The 16,955-nt window shown below is 43.5% G+C and overlaps 1 long non-coding RNA gene across 1 annotated transcript in view; it reads right to left on the bottom strand.

The window, feature by feature from the left end:
• LOC144230790 (uncharacterized) overlaps nucleotides 1-15,292 on the bottom strand; it is a 20,375-nt gene extending 5,083 nt beyond the window's left edge. Inside the window, exons 1-2 of the long non-coding RNA XR_013334870.1 lie at nucleotides 15,128-15,292; nucleotides 3,645-3,759 (exon numbers count right to left, since the gene is read on the bottom strand). This is a non-coding gene — a long non-coding RNA (uncharacterized LOC144230790). The remainder of the gene's footprint in view (nucleotides 1-3,644; nucleotides 3,760-15,127) is intronic.
• Between the last annotated feature and the right edge of the window lie 1,663 nt (nucleotides 15,293-16,955).

Genomic DNA, 16,955 nt, shown 5'->3' on the forward strand with positions numbered 1-16,955 from the left:
CCCCCCCCCCCCAGCAGCGCCTGAGGCAGGCACTATCATTACTGCCATCTTTCTATAGCTCCACTCACTCAGCTAGTGGGTACCAGAGTCAGGTTTCCCCCCCAGGCCGTCCGAACTCACAGTCCCATTGCACTGCTGCCTCCGTGACAGGCCAGGGAAGCCTCAGGGCCTTCATTTTTAGCTGATTCTGAGAGGTGGGATGTTGAAGAAGCCATCCACGAATTATGAAGAGAACTACCTCAGTAACATACTGTGTCTGCTGTTGATACAGCAAAGGCCAAATGGAACCAGAATGAAAACATTTGATCTGCCCACATCCCTGGTAGCTAGTCTATTTCAGACCAGGTGGAATGCAGAATTTCATACCCGTTTTGACTGCTCTGATGAACTGCAATAAATCAAATAACAGCAAAGGCAGGTCTTAGTACAATTGGACACAGGCTTGTGCTGAAACGCAGCTTTCTCCTCTCTCCTTCACTCCCCACTCCTCCACCCCCACGCACAGTGTCCTTTTGGAGGACACCAAAGATTGGATTCAGTCAGAATGCTAGAAGGTTTGTTGTTGTTGTTGTTTGTAATTTACAGGACTCTAACTATGTGATCTTATTTTTTTTTTTTAAATTTTCGTTTCTCTTTTTCCTTTTCACTTTGCTTTGGCTGTTTGGGTGATAGGAGGTAAACACAAATTTCCTGGCTGCCCATGAGTCAAAGGGGCACAAAACTCACACATGCTAGAGACGCAGTGAGCAGCCCCAGCAACTGAGATCCACAGAGCACTGCTCGGACAAAAGCAGACTGAGGGAGGGCGAGAATGAGAAAGCCAAGCAGTGTCCGTGCTTGGTGGTTTCACAACTTAGTAAATGCTTGAAAATGAATTGCAGTGTAAGACTCCCATGATGGCCAAGGAGCTGGGCGGAAGTCGCAAAACCAGTGTGTATCTGCGGGTAACCCAACAGAATCAACCACTTCAAGTTGATGACTCGGTGAAGCAGACTAACAGCTTCAGTCAAAGGGGTTAAGCTAATTGCCACACCCGGGCATGCCCGGAGAAGTTCCGATTCTGAAAGAACCAACATTTCTTTTTTCAAGGATAAAGGAATCGGGTCATCTTTGCAGTAAAGAAGTGTTCTGTGTCTACGGTCATAAGGAAAAGGTTGAAGAGGAGAGTGTCCCTAGGTCCTTAGTATGAGGTCTTGGTCAGTGTAAGCATGGGAATATGCTCATGAGGGTGTCTAGGAATGGGGTGTAAGACGACGAGGAACAGAAAACATGCTCTCTGAAGCAAGGAGTTTAAAGTCCAATTGAAGCAAAAGATTCACGTGTAAAATCACTAACTAGTGCTAGTGAGCATTAAAAAGCAGTCAAGAATTTTGGAGTGCCTGGCTGGCTCAGCCAGTAGAGCATGAGACTCTCGATCTCAGGTCGTGATCTCCTCAGTGTTGATGAGGAGCCTGCTATAAACAAACAAATAATAAATGGCGGCAAAGACTTTTCCCGTTGGTAAGATGGAAAGCAGAAAGAAAGAAGAGTCAAGCAAGACAGTCTTTAGAGAGGATCTCTGGACCAGAGCAAATGAAAGTACAGGTTTCTCTCTCATAGAATTGCTTTGAGCTTGATCCCCAGAAGTTCACAGGTGAATAAGTGCATTTTCAAAGGTATTGGGGCAAGAGGCAGCAACCAGGCGACACACTGTCCCCTGTAGCCACTAGATAGCACAAAGGGTGTCACAAATCTAAGGAACTTCATGGGGCCCCTGGGTGGCTCAGTCTGTTAAGTGTCTGACTTTGGCTCAGGTCATGATCTCACAGTTTGTGAGTGTGAGCCCCACGTCAAGCTCTGGGCTGACGTCTCAGGGCCTGGAGCTGGCTTCGGATTCAGTGTCTCCCTCTCTCTCTGCACCTGCCCCGCTCATGCTCTGTCTCTCTCTCCCTCTCTCTCTCTCAAAAAATAAATAAACATTAAAAATATTTAAAAAACAACAACAACAAATCTAAGGAACGTATTTATAGAAGCTCTGTGCAGGGGCCTAGCGCCATAAAAATTGGTGGAGAACCAGTTGTTGGTGCAAATCTAAGTCATACCTACTTGCAAAACTACAGCCTAATCATACTGGGGAAATTAGTCTAGTACAGAGTCATAATCTGGGCCAAGAAGACCCCTCTGCTAATAAATAGATTATTCTGAGCTTTAAAAATTTTTGTGTTTATTTATTTTTGAGAGAGAGAGAGCAGGGGAGGGGCAGAGAGAGAGAGGGAGACACAGAATCTGAAGCAGGCTCCAGGCTCCGAGCTGTCAGCACAGAACACAACGTGGGGCTTGAACCCAGGAAACATGAGATCATGACCTGAGCTGAATTTGGATGCTTAACCAACTAAGCCACCCAGACGCCCCTATTTTGATTTCTTTAACTCAGTCCTTTCTCAGATTCTAGCCGGCACCACAAAGGCTGTCTCAAAAACCATGAATTAGAAAAGAAAAGGGGCCACAGTTAGAGCTCAAGAGATGGCATTCAGGGGAGGGATGGTGGTCAAAGGGACAGGAATCTAGCAAAAGAAATCTGGAAAGAGAGGCCAGAGCAGAGGATGGCAAGCTGGGAGAAACAAGCTGATGGAAACAAAGATTGGAGAACGCAATAGGAAGGCAATGCGTGAAAGGTATACATGGAACAGAGAGGTGTAGGCCAGACAATGATCTAATATTCCTATGCGGTAACATGGACGCTGTTGATTTAAATAGAGAAGCGCGGGTAAATAGAGATTGTCACGGATCAAGTAATAGCTGGGGAATGAGAAAAAGGAGAATGTCAGTGAAGACCATTCTATCTAGAAGCCTAGAGAGCAGGCTTGGTTTCTATGCTAGGAAGGTGGAGCCACTGAAGTTGGAAATCCCAGGAATGAAAAAGATAATTAATAGAGCAAAGTCCTGGGAGATGAGTTCCAGAGGACAGGTGTGTGGCTCATCCTTGGATGAAAGGACGAATCCTTGGAAATAGTGGAGGGAGACACAGAAAAGCTCGTGAAGTATGGATGGAAATTTTAGGGAAACCATGTCAATTACCTTTGTTGTTTTGCTGTGAAATTGAGAGTAATATCATCTGCTAAGAGGATGGAAGAAGAAACTAAGGACATGTGATGGAACTGTCAATTGGCGTTGAGGGGCAGCTGAGACCAGAGACCCAAAGTCAGCAGTGGCACTCATCAGCGAGCTTGATTTGTCTCCTGTAAGTCACACTGGGTTCAAGAGTGAAAAAGGCAGATAGTGTGGTTTATTCTGAGTCAAGATGTTGACAGGAAGATGCATCAAAAGGACAATTTGGCAAAGGAATTGAGGATATGGGTGGGCATAAAGGAAGAGGTGACCCCCCCGCCCCCCGCCCAGTATGACAGACTACTCATTGTTTGAAGGCCCAGAACTTTGGCTAAATGAAACACGAACCATTTTTGCATCGTTGTGTTTCCATTTATCATCTCACTATATTTGCACAGGTTAGATCAGCTGCTGGGAAAAGCTCTATGCCAAGCCAAAATTTCAGAACCATCCTTTTCAATGAGTGCCTGATCAGGATACTTCTAGTTACACGGGGTGTATCAGACACGGCCAGTGAGACTCTACTTCAGTAGTTTAACCGCCCCCAAAAGGCTTACCTCTTCTTGCTCATGCAAAATCCACTGGGCATGGATGACTGTCGCAGTTAGCTTGCCCTTACTTAGGGGTAGCAGTTGCTTCTATTTTGGGGCTTTTGCCTTCTCAACGCACAGTCTTTCACGGGGCAGAAAGGAGAGACGAGACATACCGATTATTAGTATCTCAAAGCAGAAGTGATACAACCCTTTGTTCACATTCCCATGAGCTCAAACTCATCTCAGTTCTCCAAACCAACTGCAAAGAAAGCTGGGAAGTGATGGAGGGCACATAGACATTCAGGAAGCATCCATCACGTGTGTTGAACCGGATCAACCACCAAGTATCCCAAGACTTGCACTTAGTAAATTTCGGGGAGCTTGACTCTTAAGTGATCAGGAGAAAAACACTTGCAAAATGAGAACTGTAACAATACCCGGGGCTGACCGTTCCACACGGACACAGACCAAGCAGTTGAAAAGTAAAAACACAAGTCAAGCTATAATTCTGTAATTGCCTCTTGTGCACGAAAATGAGGAGATTACAGGGAATATGGTCAAGGGTATTGTACCAGTGCTACACGGTGACTAATGGTAGGCACACGTGGGGTGAACATAGCCTCACGTATAGACTTGTCAGATCACGGTGTTGTACACCTGAAACTGATGTAGCACTGTGTGTCAACTATACTTCAGAAAAATGCTTGATTAACTAAGTGTTGAAGATAAAATAAAAAAAGAAAAGAAAAGAAGAGCAACAGAAGCCACAAGGTCGTTTGGTAAATCTCACACGTTGCTGTAATCACGTCTCCCCTCCCTGTGCCCAACTTGGCCAAACTCGAGTCTACTCACAGGAGATGGAAACACAAAGGCAAGGCATACTAGGAACCTGTGTGAACTTTCAGCCCGGGAGGCCACACAGGCTACAAACAAAGTGGAATGAAGTTGGAGGAACAACATGTTGTAAACCAAGCTGCCCTCCTTCACCGGAGTGCCCCCCTACCCCGCCCTCTAGGGTTCTTGGGGCTCCTCCGGCTTCCTTTCTTGCATGCTTTAGCTTATTTCCAAAGTGCTGGATGTTTCTTGTTATTATTTAAACTGTTCTCAAGACCGCGAGACGCTAACAGGCCTTTTCCACGAACCCGCACCGCTCTTGCAGGGAATGTGTTATTTCTTTTTAATTTGCTCACTGAGTCCTGAATAACTTTTCAGAGGGCTCCAGACACCGCGGTGTGACAGCGAACCCAAGGCGCGTCGGATGCGATGGAATTGCTCTACAAGTAACCTTGCCAAAGGCCCTTTTCGATGCACAAAGCTGGCTCTATCTTTGTATATTGAGGGAGCTAAATCAATGTTAAATGCTTGGCTCTTTTCACAGGACAATGACCAGGACCTAAGCTGCGTCCTTCCTTTTTGATTGACACTTGAAACGCAGAGCGGGAATCAGCCAGAGGCGCTGCTACAAGCCGAACCCTCTGCTGGGATAACCACTGGTGACATCTGCGGAAAGGCCGACAAAAGGCAGTTGAAAGCTGTGTTTGTTGCTTCCCCCACTCAGATCTCCTCGCTTTCATGGAGCTCCTTACTTGCTTTAATATTATGATTCAGCACCTGGCTTTTTTGAACCTTGCTTTAAACTTCAAAAGGCGAGGTGGTATTAACAAACATGAAACGAAAAAGTGGCGGTAGTTTGATTTACTGTTGTCGTCTTATCAAGGGGTTTTTTTGTCACCAGCTGCCACTTTCTGTCATCTTTGGAACCATTATCATTTCTCTAAAATCTAAAAGACTCCACTTAATAACAGCTTTGAATACAGGCAGGATCCGGAACATACACAGTCCTGGAGATGACAGGACCATCAAATGAAAAGAAAGATGTTGTTAAAAAAAAAAAAAAACAACAACAAAAAACAAAAACCAAAAACCCCAAAAACCAAAAAACAAAACCCATCCAAACCACACAAATAAGAGCTGTGCTACTCATGAGTGACCTTGATTTCAGAATTAAACAAATCAAACCCGAGTCTATTGTTCCTTTTGAATTCCACTGTAGAGTTTCCTTGAGAAGTTCCTTTTTGTTGTTGGAGCTGGTGGGGAGGAAAAAGCTCAGGCCGCACAAGGCTTCACTGCGCAGCGGAGAGGAAGCCCGGCTGTCACGGAGGGGGTGAAATGACCTCTAGAGCGCAGTGGTTCAGCTAATTACCAGCTCCCTTTCACTGACTTTCTAATACTTTGAGCACCCACTTGATGCTGACAGCTACATAAACATCGCAAACTCTCACCAAGGATGAGGGCGTCCCATGCTCTGCTCTTTGCTAGGGACTGGCGGCTCTGAGCTTTCCAACCAAACCTTGAGCACCTAACGGGCCCCTAAGAAGCATGTGTGTTTAAAGCTGCATCCACCCGAGCAAGCTCGCTGATTAACCCTGCGATCTGTTTGGGACTCAGACGCATGAATTTGCTCAGAGCCACACGGGACCTTAAGGTTGCCCAGTCAGGTGGCTTTGACTCTCCCGAGGACCTTTGTAAAAATACTGATGCCTCCCCGAGTTCCTTCCCACATCCTCTGCATCCAATATGCAGAGGCTGTGCTATGGGCACCTGTGTTTATAAAAGTTCTCTGGGTGATTCTGATTTCCAAAGAGGCTGGAGAGTCAACCCTTCTAGCAAGGAGGCTTCCGAGAATCAGAAGGCTTCCAACCCTTGTTGAAGGTCCCACAGCAAGTATGTGGCACAGCTGGCCTGAGACCCAGTGACGGGAGCCCCAGCTAGCGCTTGGACCTCTGAGGGAGACCCGCAGATGAAAGGTGGAGAGTGGACAGTGGATGGAGCTCCTCAGCAGGGAGGGGTGAGGATTGGCTTCCAAAGACGCAAGTCACCGACCACATCCCTGCTGCTGTGGCCCCACCACCTTCTGCCCTGCCGATTCCGATCCCAGTCTGAACAACACTTCCTGAGCAAGCTTCCTGGTACCATTCTCACTGGGTTTCACTCACCCTCCCTCTTCCCTATCCCCTCAGGGCCTTGAGATACTAAGATGCGGAGGAAATAATTGCTAATTCCTGAGACACTTCATGGAAGTAAAAAATAGGAAAAAGGGTGAAGCTGTTCATTTAGATGTGGTCCGGTGCAAAACATCTCACTTGTGTGTGATGGGCTAAGCCACCTCCTTGAAACCAGTCATATATATTTGACCATCTTCTTGTCTTTAATGATCCAATAGCTCAAATCTGCTACTTCGTTACTTAGCATTGTTGGGGACCGCATCAAGAACAGCAGGCAGGGGCCTCTTCTTACGAAGGTAGTTATGTCGCCTTGGCTGTGGATGGATACCAAGTAGCTTGGGGTGTTGGGCCATGGATCCTAAGTGTTCTGCTTACAGCTGGAGAAACGGGATGACTCCTGGAAGCCTCCCGGACCTTCAAAATAGAAAGGGGTGCAGTTAAGTCTGAAAATGAAGGAGAGCATGTTGGGAGCAGTCAGGGGGTCTGTTCTGGAAATACAAGGACTGTGACAACTTTATAAAACAAGAAAATAAACCCCAAACAAAATCATGAGATCTCTAGCCCTGCAAATCGGAACTATTTTGGTGAGTTAAAGCAACGTAATGATGAGAATAGTTTTATCTCCATGCCAGCTCTAAATAAGTGCTAGCAGTAGCCTGAAGGGCTGGATTAAGAACAGCTCTGGGCTCAGTAGTAAAGCTATCATGAATGATTAGCAATATCTGCCGAGGACAGGGACACATATATATGTATGTCATTTCAAGACCTGATAGAGTGGTTAAAACAAGGTTTGAAATCATCCATGAATTTATAACCTAGCTCTACATTTACTAGCTATGTGAGCTTAGACAAATTACTCAGACTTAGTTTTCTTATCTGTAAAATGGGTGTAATACCTCATTCTGTGTTTCGAGATTTGAATCACAATAAATGTGAAGCCATCATCACACTGCATGTCATATAGTAAGTGTTTAATAAAATTGAAGTGATGATGATGATGATGATGATGATGATGGAGAGAGTTAACTTACCAGTTGGAGGATGAATTTCTATGGATAAACGCAAGTGATTGGGATCATTCTATAAAGGAGGAAGTGAAAGAACATTCAACCAAGAAAATATTTCTACCCTTTACTCCACTTATTCTAACAATTAAATGAGAAAGGAAGAACTGAAGGAAGGAGAGAGAGAAAAAAGGAAAGAGTGGGAGAAGGAGGGAAGGAGAATAGGAGTGAAGGATGGAGGGAGGAAAGAAAGATTCAACAATGGAAAGAAGATTGGCAGAAAGAACAGAGAGTTGGTGGGGAGACTAAGACTGGGACAAAGTATCAGAAATTTTGAAGCATAAAATTCACCCCCTTTGGGGGCGCCTGAGTGGCTCAGTCAGTTGAGCATCTGACTTTGGCTTAGGATCTCATGGTTCATGAGTTCGAGCCCCACATCAGGCTCTATGCTGACAGCTCAGAGCTTGGAGCCTGCTTCAGATGTTGCATCTCCCTCTCTCTCTGCTCTTCCCCTGTTTGCACTATGTCTCTCTCTTTCTCAAAAACAAACATTAAAATTTTTTTAATTCTTCCCCTTTTTTAAACAGTAGTATCAGCATTTGAGTTTATAATAAATTTGCTCTATTTTGGATAAAAAGATGACCCCACCCACAATAGACTACTTTTTCATAGCTGTGCCCCTTTGTTAATATATAGTTTCTTATCTCCATACTTCACACTGTCAGAGGGACAACAATGGAAATGAAAATGTATTACAGGATAGTGAGTAGAGACCTTCTGAGAGGACTCAGAAGAGATAGACATCATCGCCTGCTCTGTCATCCTGGCCAAGTGTCCTCGGACAGAGTCATCTAGCCATCTGAGACTGTTTCTTCTTTTGTGAAGTGGGAATAAGGAATCTCACTTGCTTACTTAAAGGGTTATTTTAAGGATGGCAAGAAGGTCATATGCAAAACACACCTTTGTCAACTGTATATTTGATGTGTGTGTGAAGGGTGATGATACGAGTCTATTGTTGGCATAGATGGATCCAACTTCTTCGTGTGGTTTGAGGAAAGGACATTCTTCATTGTCTCAAAGCTCCCCTCGCCATCACACAGCCTTCCAAAATATCTCCCAACTCTTCTTTCTTAGGGATTGGAATTCTAATTGAAAGTGGAGATTTAATTCTTTTTCATAACCAAATTACCATCCTGAGGCAAAGTTATAAAGATGTCTGCTTTTCTATGAAAAGGCAGATACTTACTAAGAGAGAATTAGGTGAGACATTGGGTTTCTTAGGAAACCAGAGTGAAGAGGCCAGGATGCAGGGCTGTTTTGATGGGGAGGAAAAGGCGATGCAACATAGTTTTGCACAGCAAGTAAGAGACAGACTGACCAAGGCTCCAATCCTGACTCCACCACTTATGAGCTGTGCATCCTTTGGCAATTTTACCCAACCTCTGTTGGCTTGCATTTCGTTGTCGGTCTATTTATTTATTTGTAAGTATTATTGAGTGTCCACTCTGTGTCTTACTACCTATAACTACCTTGAGAATCTAATTCTTTATCCTAATGAAACTTGCGTGTTATTAGGGAAGACAAAATACAAATAGAGAAACACAGTAGAGTAAGCACTAAGAAGAGGTAGAAAAGCTACCATAAAAAGAACTAAATCAAGAGAAAGAGAAAGTGAGAACGGGGTAGGCAAGAAAAGCTGTTTGAGGACATGGCATCTTACTTAAATCTTAATATAGAGATAGTGTTAGCCAGAGGGAAAGTCTGAGGGAGGGATATCCAGGGAGAGGAGATGTCAATGCAAAGTCTTGTTTTAGTCTGGGAAATAATAATAAAGCTTCTAAGAAATGGTCAGATTTGAGATCGATATTAAAAGTTGAGTGGACAACGCTTGTTGCTGAATTAGGTATGGGAATGAGGGAAGGAGAGGAGTCAAAAATGACTCTGAGGGGTTAGTTTGAAAACAAGGCAAATGAGGAAGACGGGATTTGGTGGGGATGGGGAGGGAGGTCAAGAGTTCTGCTTTAGACATAATGTGTTTATCAAATTTTTGTGATATTTAGAAAATCTGAGAAGTGGCCATCATAACAGTACCTACTTATTGGTGTTTGAGAAAATCATTCAAAGGGCCTAGTAGAGAATCTGGTGTGGAGCAAATATTTGATAAATTGTACTTCCATGGAACAGTGAACACAAATGTGAAGTCAACTTGTGAGATGGGGTGGTCCTTGTAGAGCCAAGAAACTAGACAATGATGACAGAGTGGAGGCCAGGACACAGGTAGAAAGAATCAAGTTTAGGAGGGAGAAACAAGAAGGGAATGAAGACATGGTTTGAATGCTTCACAGTTCTGCCTCCAATCTACCCTGTGTGGCATGCTGGAACACGCAGGGGCCATTTATAGAAGACAACTAGACCACACGGTCCATTCTGTAAAAACATTGTCCTTTTTTCCCCCCTCTTGAACTGAATGACTTGGCACTTTACGAATCACGAAGACGTTGCTTTGGCTCAGGATATAGAAACACTGTAGTGACTGCCAAACTTTCCTTCACTCGATGCTGCAGATGCAGGCTAGCAAGTGTGCCTGTTCTAAACCAGGGCAAAGTGCATTTTACCAAAAGACAAATGGCTTCAGTTCTTCTGTGGTGGGGTAAATCTATGCCAAATATTTTATTTAGCAAGTAGGTATGTCAAACTAACAACGTTAGAAGCGACTGTTTATCATCTACTTGGATAAATATCAAAGTCTTCTATGTCTGTTAAACTTCACCTATTTCTTTTTTTAAAAATTTTTTATGTTTTTATTAATTTTTGAGAGACAGAGCACAAGCAGGGTAGGGCAGAGAGCAAGGGAGTAACAGAATCCGAAGCAGGCTCCAGACTCTGAACTGTCAGCACAGAGCCCAACATGGGGCTTGAACTCACGAGCCGTGAGATCATGACCTGAGCTGAAGTCAGACGCTTAACCGACTGAGCCACCCAGGTGCCCCGAACTTGACCTATTTCTTATTGTGCATTTTTTCTGAGTTTGAAAATAGCAAAGCAAACCAAAACCAAAGCCACACAAATTCCATTCTTCCTGCGACTCCCTTCCCACACCCCTGTGGACACTTATCAGAGTCGTGCAGCAGCTGTGATGGAAATGAGGACTACAGGACACTTAGAGTTAATCGTGCCAAATGGCAACAAATTCTCAAATGAGGGCAATTCTGGTTACTCATCTGACACCACACAGAGAGCCCAAGCTACAAATTCTTTCTTACAGTCCTGGGTCTGACCTCCTAACTGATCTGCTAAAGAGGTTTCTGAGTTTGGGTATGTAGGTAACTTGGTCTCATTTGGCAGCTGAGATGCATGAATTTGGAAAATAGAGTCATATGGATAATCTCTAAGATTTCCATTCTCCATGTGCAGACATATAGACACACATACAGAAACTTCCTTTTTAGAGGGCAGATGTTAAAACCTTCTCTGTCTCAAATAACTTTTTGTAGGTAGAGAGGAAAAAAGTAGCAGAGGCTAACAGCACATCTCTATAGAAGTCTGAAAGCCTGAGACTTGACCAGACTCCTTTGGGACAGTCACTTGGCTCTTATCCAGTGAAAAGAAGCCATGGGGTGGGGAAGTAAAAGACTGGCAGAAAGAAAAAAGTAGTATTTCAATTGAACTAGTTTACTTGAGAAAAGAAGATTTGAGTTCAGTCAATAGCAGTTGTATATTTTTTCCTTCTGTTGTACACGATTAATTATGTCTTTCTTCCCTTTTAGACTATAATATATACACCCAAATATATATATAATATACATACACCCAAAAAGAAAAAGGATTATGTCTATATTGTTCAGCTAGTTAGCCATCTCCAGCACCTAAGGGAATGCCTGGTACATTCTAATCTGATGTAAAATATTTTTTGGACTGATGAAAATATTCATGCTTATAGGCACCGCTTCTGAAAGAGTTTAGTATTAGAGAATTCTGCAGAAGCAAGCCTGTGCTATTTCATAAACTGCCAAAATAACTCAATTCAAACCAAAAGCCCTCTACCCGTGTTTAACAGCTGTAACTCGGGTCATTTGTCTTGACTGGTCTATGTTACCAGGTGCACACATGGCCCGCGGTACCTGTTTAGCCCTTCCTAATCATAGACAAATTCATTCACAAGTCACAGAGGCTCTAGAAAACCATTCTGACCCAGACGATGGGATAAAAATACTTCCCATGAGACAATAAGGTGTTCTGTCGAGTGTATTTGACAGTGCGTTGTGACCAATTCCTTTAAGTCTTCTACCTACCAGAACAATGACAAGAAAACAGTGACAAGAAAAATGAGAAATGAATTCATGATGATGTTTTCACAAATTTGCCTACTGCCACCCCATTAGCCTCCCACACCATTCCCTACTAGAAGTTTTGATCAAGTTATTGAGCTTAGATAGGTTTCTGTTATTTGTGGCTCTTAAATGGAAGTGTCTTTGTTCATGATCAGAAAAAAATTATTTTTCTCTTATATTAACAACTTTCGATTAACTTGATGCTGTGAATAAATCCAAAGCATAATAGCCTAAAATCATCTCTCTTCAATCACTTTTGCTCTGGATGCAAAGCAGAGGGGAGGAGGCAGGTTTCTAAGAAGGGCGACCTGATCCAAAATCACCCCAGATAAATTATGTAATAGTGACCCCATAAGTGGATGATGGGAGAGGTGAGGTGGGGTTGGACATGGTTCCAACCTCACATTCCACCTTGGCTTATCCTGGGTTCCTGTTCAACTCAAATGCCTAATTCTAAATATTAACTTCAGCTTTTAAGCCACCCCATGGTCACTTGACCAGTTGAGTAATCTTTACCTTGACAGAGCCTGTGATCTATGGTATTTACAACTTTCTCTCCATCATATTAGTGAGCAAGACATAAGGAGATGGAGAAGAAGACTGACAGACAAGACAATGTCCTCTTCTTAGGAAACACATCATTGGAAAAGAGCATGCTATTTTGAACTGCAGATATTTTGTATGCAATACGAAATGTTAAGCTTAGAAGAATTGCCAGTGAACTCCAGCTAAAAAGTCGAGGAAGCATTCTATGACTATTTCGAGAGAAAGAGAGAGAATATGAATGTATGTTCTGCCATAACATTCACTATGCAGGGTTCATCCATGAAACACAAATGTCCTGCCATCCAGAGGACAGAGCAGCAGCTGGGAGATTGCCTTCTGAGTCACAGTCACTGAAGTGGAACTATTTGTACAAGTTCAAAGGCACCAAAGACCTTGGCGATCAGCTGCCCGAGTGAATGTCAAGACACAAGATGACATCACTGTAAACTGGTAAACCCGAGGAAGATTTCCTATTTGGAATAGAAAAGTTCTGGGGATAAACCAAGCTTTATTCCTTTTTCTAAACAGCGTTTTCATCTAGGAGTGTCTCTGACCCACGGCCCTTGATGATTTATCATTCATCTAATTTAGCAAACTGTGAGCTCTCCAGAGAGAGACTGTGGTTTCTGTGATAATTGTAAGGTAGTAAAACATCTCATAAAATTGGCAATTGGAACTTCAGGCAAAGAGAAGAGAGAGGCTTCTGCAGGAAAACAAGCTAAGAAGATGAGGAGTCGTCAGATGCAAAAGCCGAGGCCTTGCAGAACCAGGGTAGTAAGTGTATGAAAGGATAATGTCACCACTGTTCAGCAACCTCAGGAAGACATGATCATTGTCCCTCGTGGAAACATGCAACAACTTCTCCAGGACAGATACAAAGAAAACGGCTAAATAAAATCCAGGACTTGAAATCCTGGGAAATGATATGGGATGAAAATCTAAAAAGATAGAAGAAGAGTTTTGATAATTTGTATAGAACCTTGTTTAAAGGAAAGTTAGAGTAGTCAGTCCTATGTTCTCCACCTGTACGGGTAAGTCTTAGGCAGAAAAGTGATATATTCTTTGCTGCCAAACTTGTGTTCAGACACAACAAAATGTTAGCTTCAATGATTCACATTAAATCTAAGAGATATGTGCATGTAGGCCGCTCTTAATAGGTGCTATTTCTAAAGGGTTCTTAGTCTGTTCCAGTGGAAGAGCTCTCTGATCTTCTTATGGGAATTTCAATCGGGGGCTGATCCTCTCAGCAATGAAAAGATGAGAATGCAACAGCAGCAAGATGGCGGCTGTCTGGCTGGCTCGGTCGGTAGAGCATGGGGCTCTTGCTCATCAGTTCGAGCCCCATATTGGGCTTAGAGCTTGCTTTAAAAAAGAAGCAGCAAGATGGGATGTAGGGAGGGAAGGAAGGGATAGTGCTAGAGGTTCCTATTGTCCTAACTTATCTGGAAATAATAACATACCTTATGTTTGCATAAACATAAATATTTCATTTTTAGGAATTTCTTTGTGATTACAACCTTACTCTAGCCTCATAACTTCTTTATCAGGTTCAAAGGCTGACATACGTAACTTCATTTGACAGATGAGGAATCAGACCGAGAATATTAGTTAAGCTCAAGGTTACCTAATGAATGAGTGGTCAAGTGAAGTGGAAGTCTCCACTGGCTGCTAGTGCTACCTATCTACTTCTATTGGCCAATTCTGACTTTAATAGTCCCCTGTGCACAGGATCCAAGATGGCTCTGCTTTCTAATAAGTGCGCACTTAGGACGCCATGTTCTAGTGAAGTGCAGTGTCATTTTGATGAGCCTATGAGGTGCATTGAAGCTGTTAGGAACGGCTGAGAGATCACAGACAGGATCACCTGTTTTGGCCACTAACTCTTCAATTCCCCAACACTGTGGCCCTGGCCCTCCCACCCTTTCCTCCTGCTCTAACTCCCATGGTGCATCTCAAAGAACATTCACACGTACAAAAGAGAATCACAGAGCTGTATGAAGAAGGCTCCGGCAAGTCCAAAGCTTCAGGCTATGTAACTGTTTTGAACACGCACTTCTGATAGTCTCTCCAGTTTAATTGGAAGAGTGGGATTTAGAACCAAGCGAAGTCATATGAACACAGGACTGGAACTCAAAACGAGTATGGTCCTTCTCTCTATTTCTTCTCTTCCTGTCGGTCACTGTCACCTGGTCTACAGGCAGGCCAGCTCTCATCTCAGCTGGCCAGCTCTACCTGAAGTATGTGCAAGTCTGACAAAAGCCCCGGTGAAAGCTTCAAATGCGAATTTACCTTCCCCCAAACTCTCCCTCCTCCTTTTAAATTGAGGCATCTGTTTAAACCCCACCCTTCCCTCACGTGGATAGAAACAATGTGGGCTCTTATTTGGACTCCAGGAAAGAGACGATCTTGTGTGGATTCGTAGATTCTGGATTTTTCTCTCCTGCAATTACACGAGTGGCATAAATATAATTAAAAATGACTGTGGCTGCTATAACACAGCATGCGCGAAGGAAAAAAGAGACCAGGTCCAGATTTAATGCTTTAAAGCTCTCCTTTTGACTTATGGGGAGTCTGAGAAAGCAAAATTTTTACAGCCTGTCAGAGGTTCATTTGAGACTCACCTACTCAGGGAAATCTCCCCCGCAGTCACCACCACCTTCTGCACAAAGGTCATCTCCTCCCTACCACCTCAGGCACTCCTGACATGTGCGCCTCTTGGACAGACATCCACCCCTCCGTCTGACCAGGCAGGAATCTTCCCGCGGGACCCTTAACGGACTGGATTGTCATTTCCTAGGTGGGGAAAAAAGCAAAAACAACGGCATATAAAGAAACAAAGTTCACAGTTTTCCCCAGATGGGCTTCAACAAGGACCCCTCTCCCCCGCCTGTGATCTCTCTCTCCTCCAAGAGAAACCAATTCCCAATCTCTTTGTACGGAATTACAGGTTTCGTCATGGGATTGGGGAGTCTTTTTGAATGGCTCGCCCAAGGTAGTAATTTTGTAATCTGCTGTAGCTGAAGTAAGTATAGACCTGAGCTCGCTCTAGCCTCCTTCCCTCTCCTCCATCCAGTGTCGTGTCCCCACCTAGGTGAAAACACTTTGCATATAAACAAACTCCTCTCAAAGACACCTCAACCTTGACATTTCTTTCTCCCGGTTCCAAACTCGCTTCCTTGTAAAACACCTCGCTCTCTGCCGTGCTCCCACATGAGGCCCAATTATCAGAATAATAATTAACAGGCTCTCATTATTTAGGATCAAACAATGCCCCCCTAATGAAGCCAAGAATAGCCAATGTGATCCCTTAAAATGGGGCGGGAGTTTTCCTTACACCTTGGGGCGTCTAATCCACTGGAACCATTAGGCACCGAGCTGCCCATAACGGCCTGTGTAACATTGAGTCAAGGACAGTTAATGGATGCCAGAGCACAGACCAAAGTGCTCCAAGCATGTCAGTCAAGACTAACCGGAGGCAAAAACATCAAAATGCAGGTTGGAGTTTTGACATTCCTGCAGGCTCTGAACGCCTCGCCAGTAAATTTTTAAAGTCAATATCCCCCTTATGCTCATGAACACTTTTCTGTCTGATGAGTAGGACTAATGTGGATCTGATTGAACTGTGACCAAAGTGGGGACTTTAAAGGCAGCTTTGAATGTGTGGGGGGCGGAAAGGGGTTTTTGGTGTGTGTTTTTTTTTGTGTGTGTGTTTTCTTTTTTTTTTTTCCCCAGAAATGTCTGTGATAATAATGAAGACAGTGTACACAGATTATCACAGGCTGTGTCTTTCGACTTCAAGGTTATGTGATTAGAAAATTAGAAAAGCGACGAGATTAGAAAAACCGCAGAACATTTTGAAAGAAAGCTTTTTTACAAATTATCTGTGTGCTGGATTTACACAGAATCTGATAGATGGATCTTCTAATGTTTGGAAATGGATAAATGCAACAATGCAAATAAGAAGAACTGGCTTTGGAGTCTACTCCTGGCAGAAGTTCAAAACCCATATTAAGTATTCTAATTCGCTTAACGCCTGTTACTTAACATTTTTTTTAAATTGCTGTGTATACATAAAATAAAATGTAAGCGTTCCATAAATATAAAGGTAAAAATAACAATGAGGGTGTTGTTTCTCATGATGTCTCACCTTCTCCCATATTTGGAGTGAAACCTTCACCTTTCTGCCCTTTCTCTTCTCAGAAGCGGAGAACAATTAATTACGACACGCGAAGCAGGTAGCCCAGCCACAATGGTCTTGGGTGGTGGACAGCATTCAGCAGGTACTAGTTCAAGGTATGATGGCCATTTTGTAACTCAAGTCACAGCTTTACTCCTCCTTTAAGAGAAGGAAAAGAACATCTTCCTGTCTCAAAACCCAGGCTGGTGTAAAGAAAAATTCCATTTTAAAATCCTCCTTTTTTTTTTTTTTTTTTTTGCTGGATGGATGAA

This window comes from Crocuta crocuta, unplaced genomic scaffold, assembly GCF_008692635.1.
Source record: "Crocuta crocuta isolate KB4526 unplaced genomic scaffold, BGI_CrCroc_1.0 scaffold3, whole genome shotgun sequence".
NCBI lineage: Eukaryota > Metazoa > Chordata > Mammalia > Carnivora > Hyaenidae > Crocuta > Crocuta crocuta.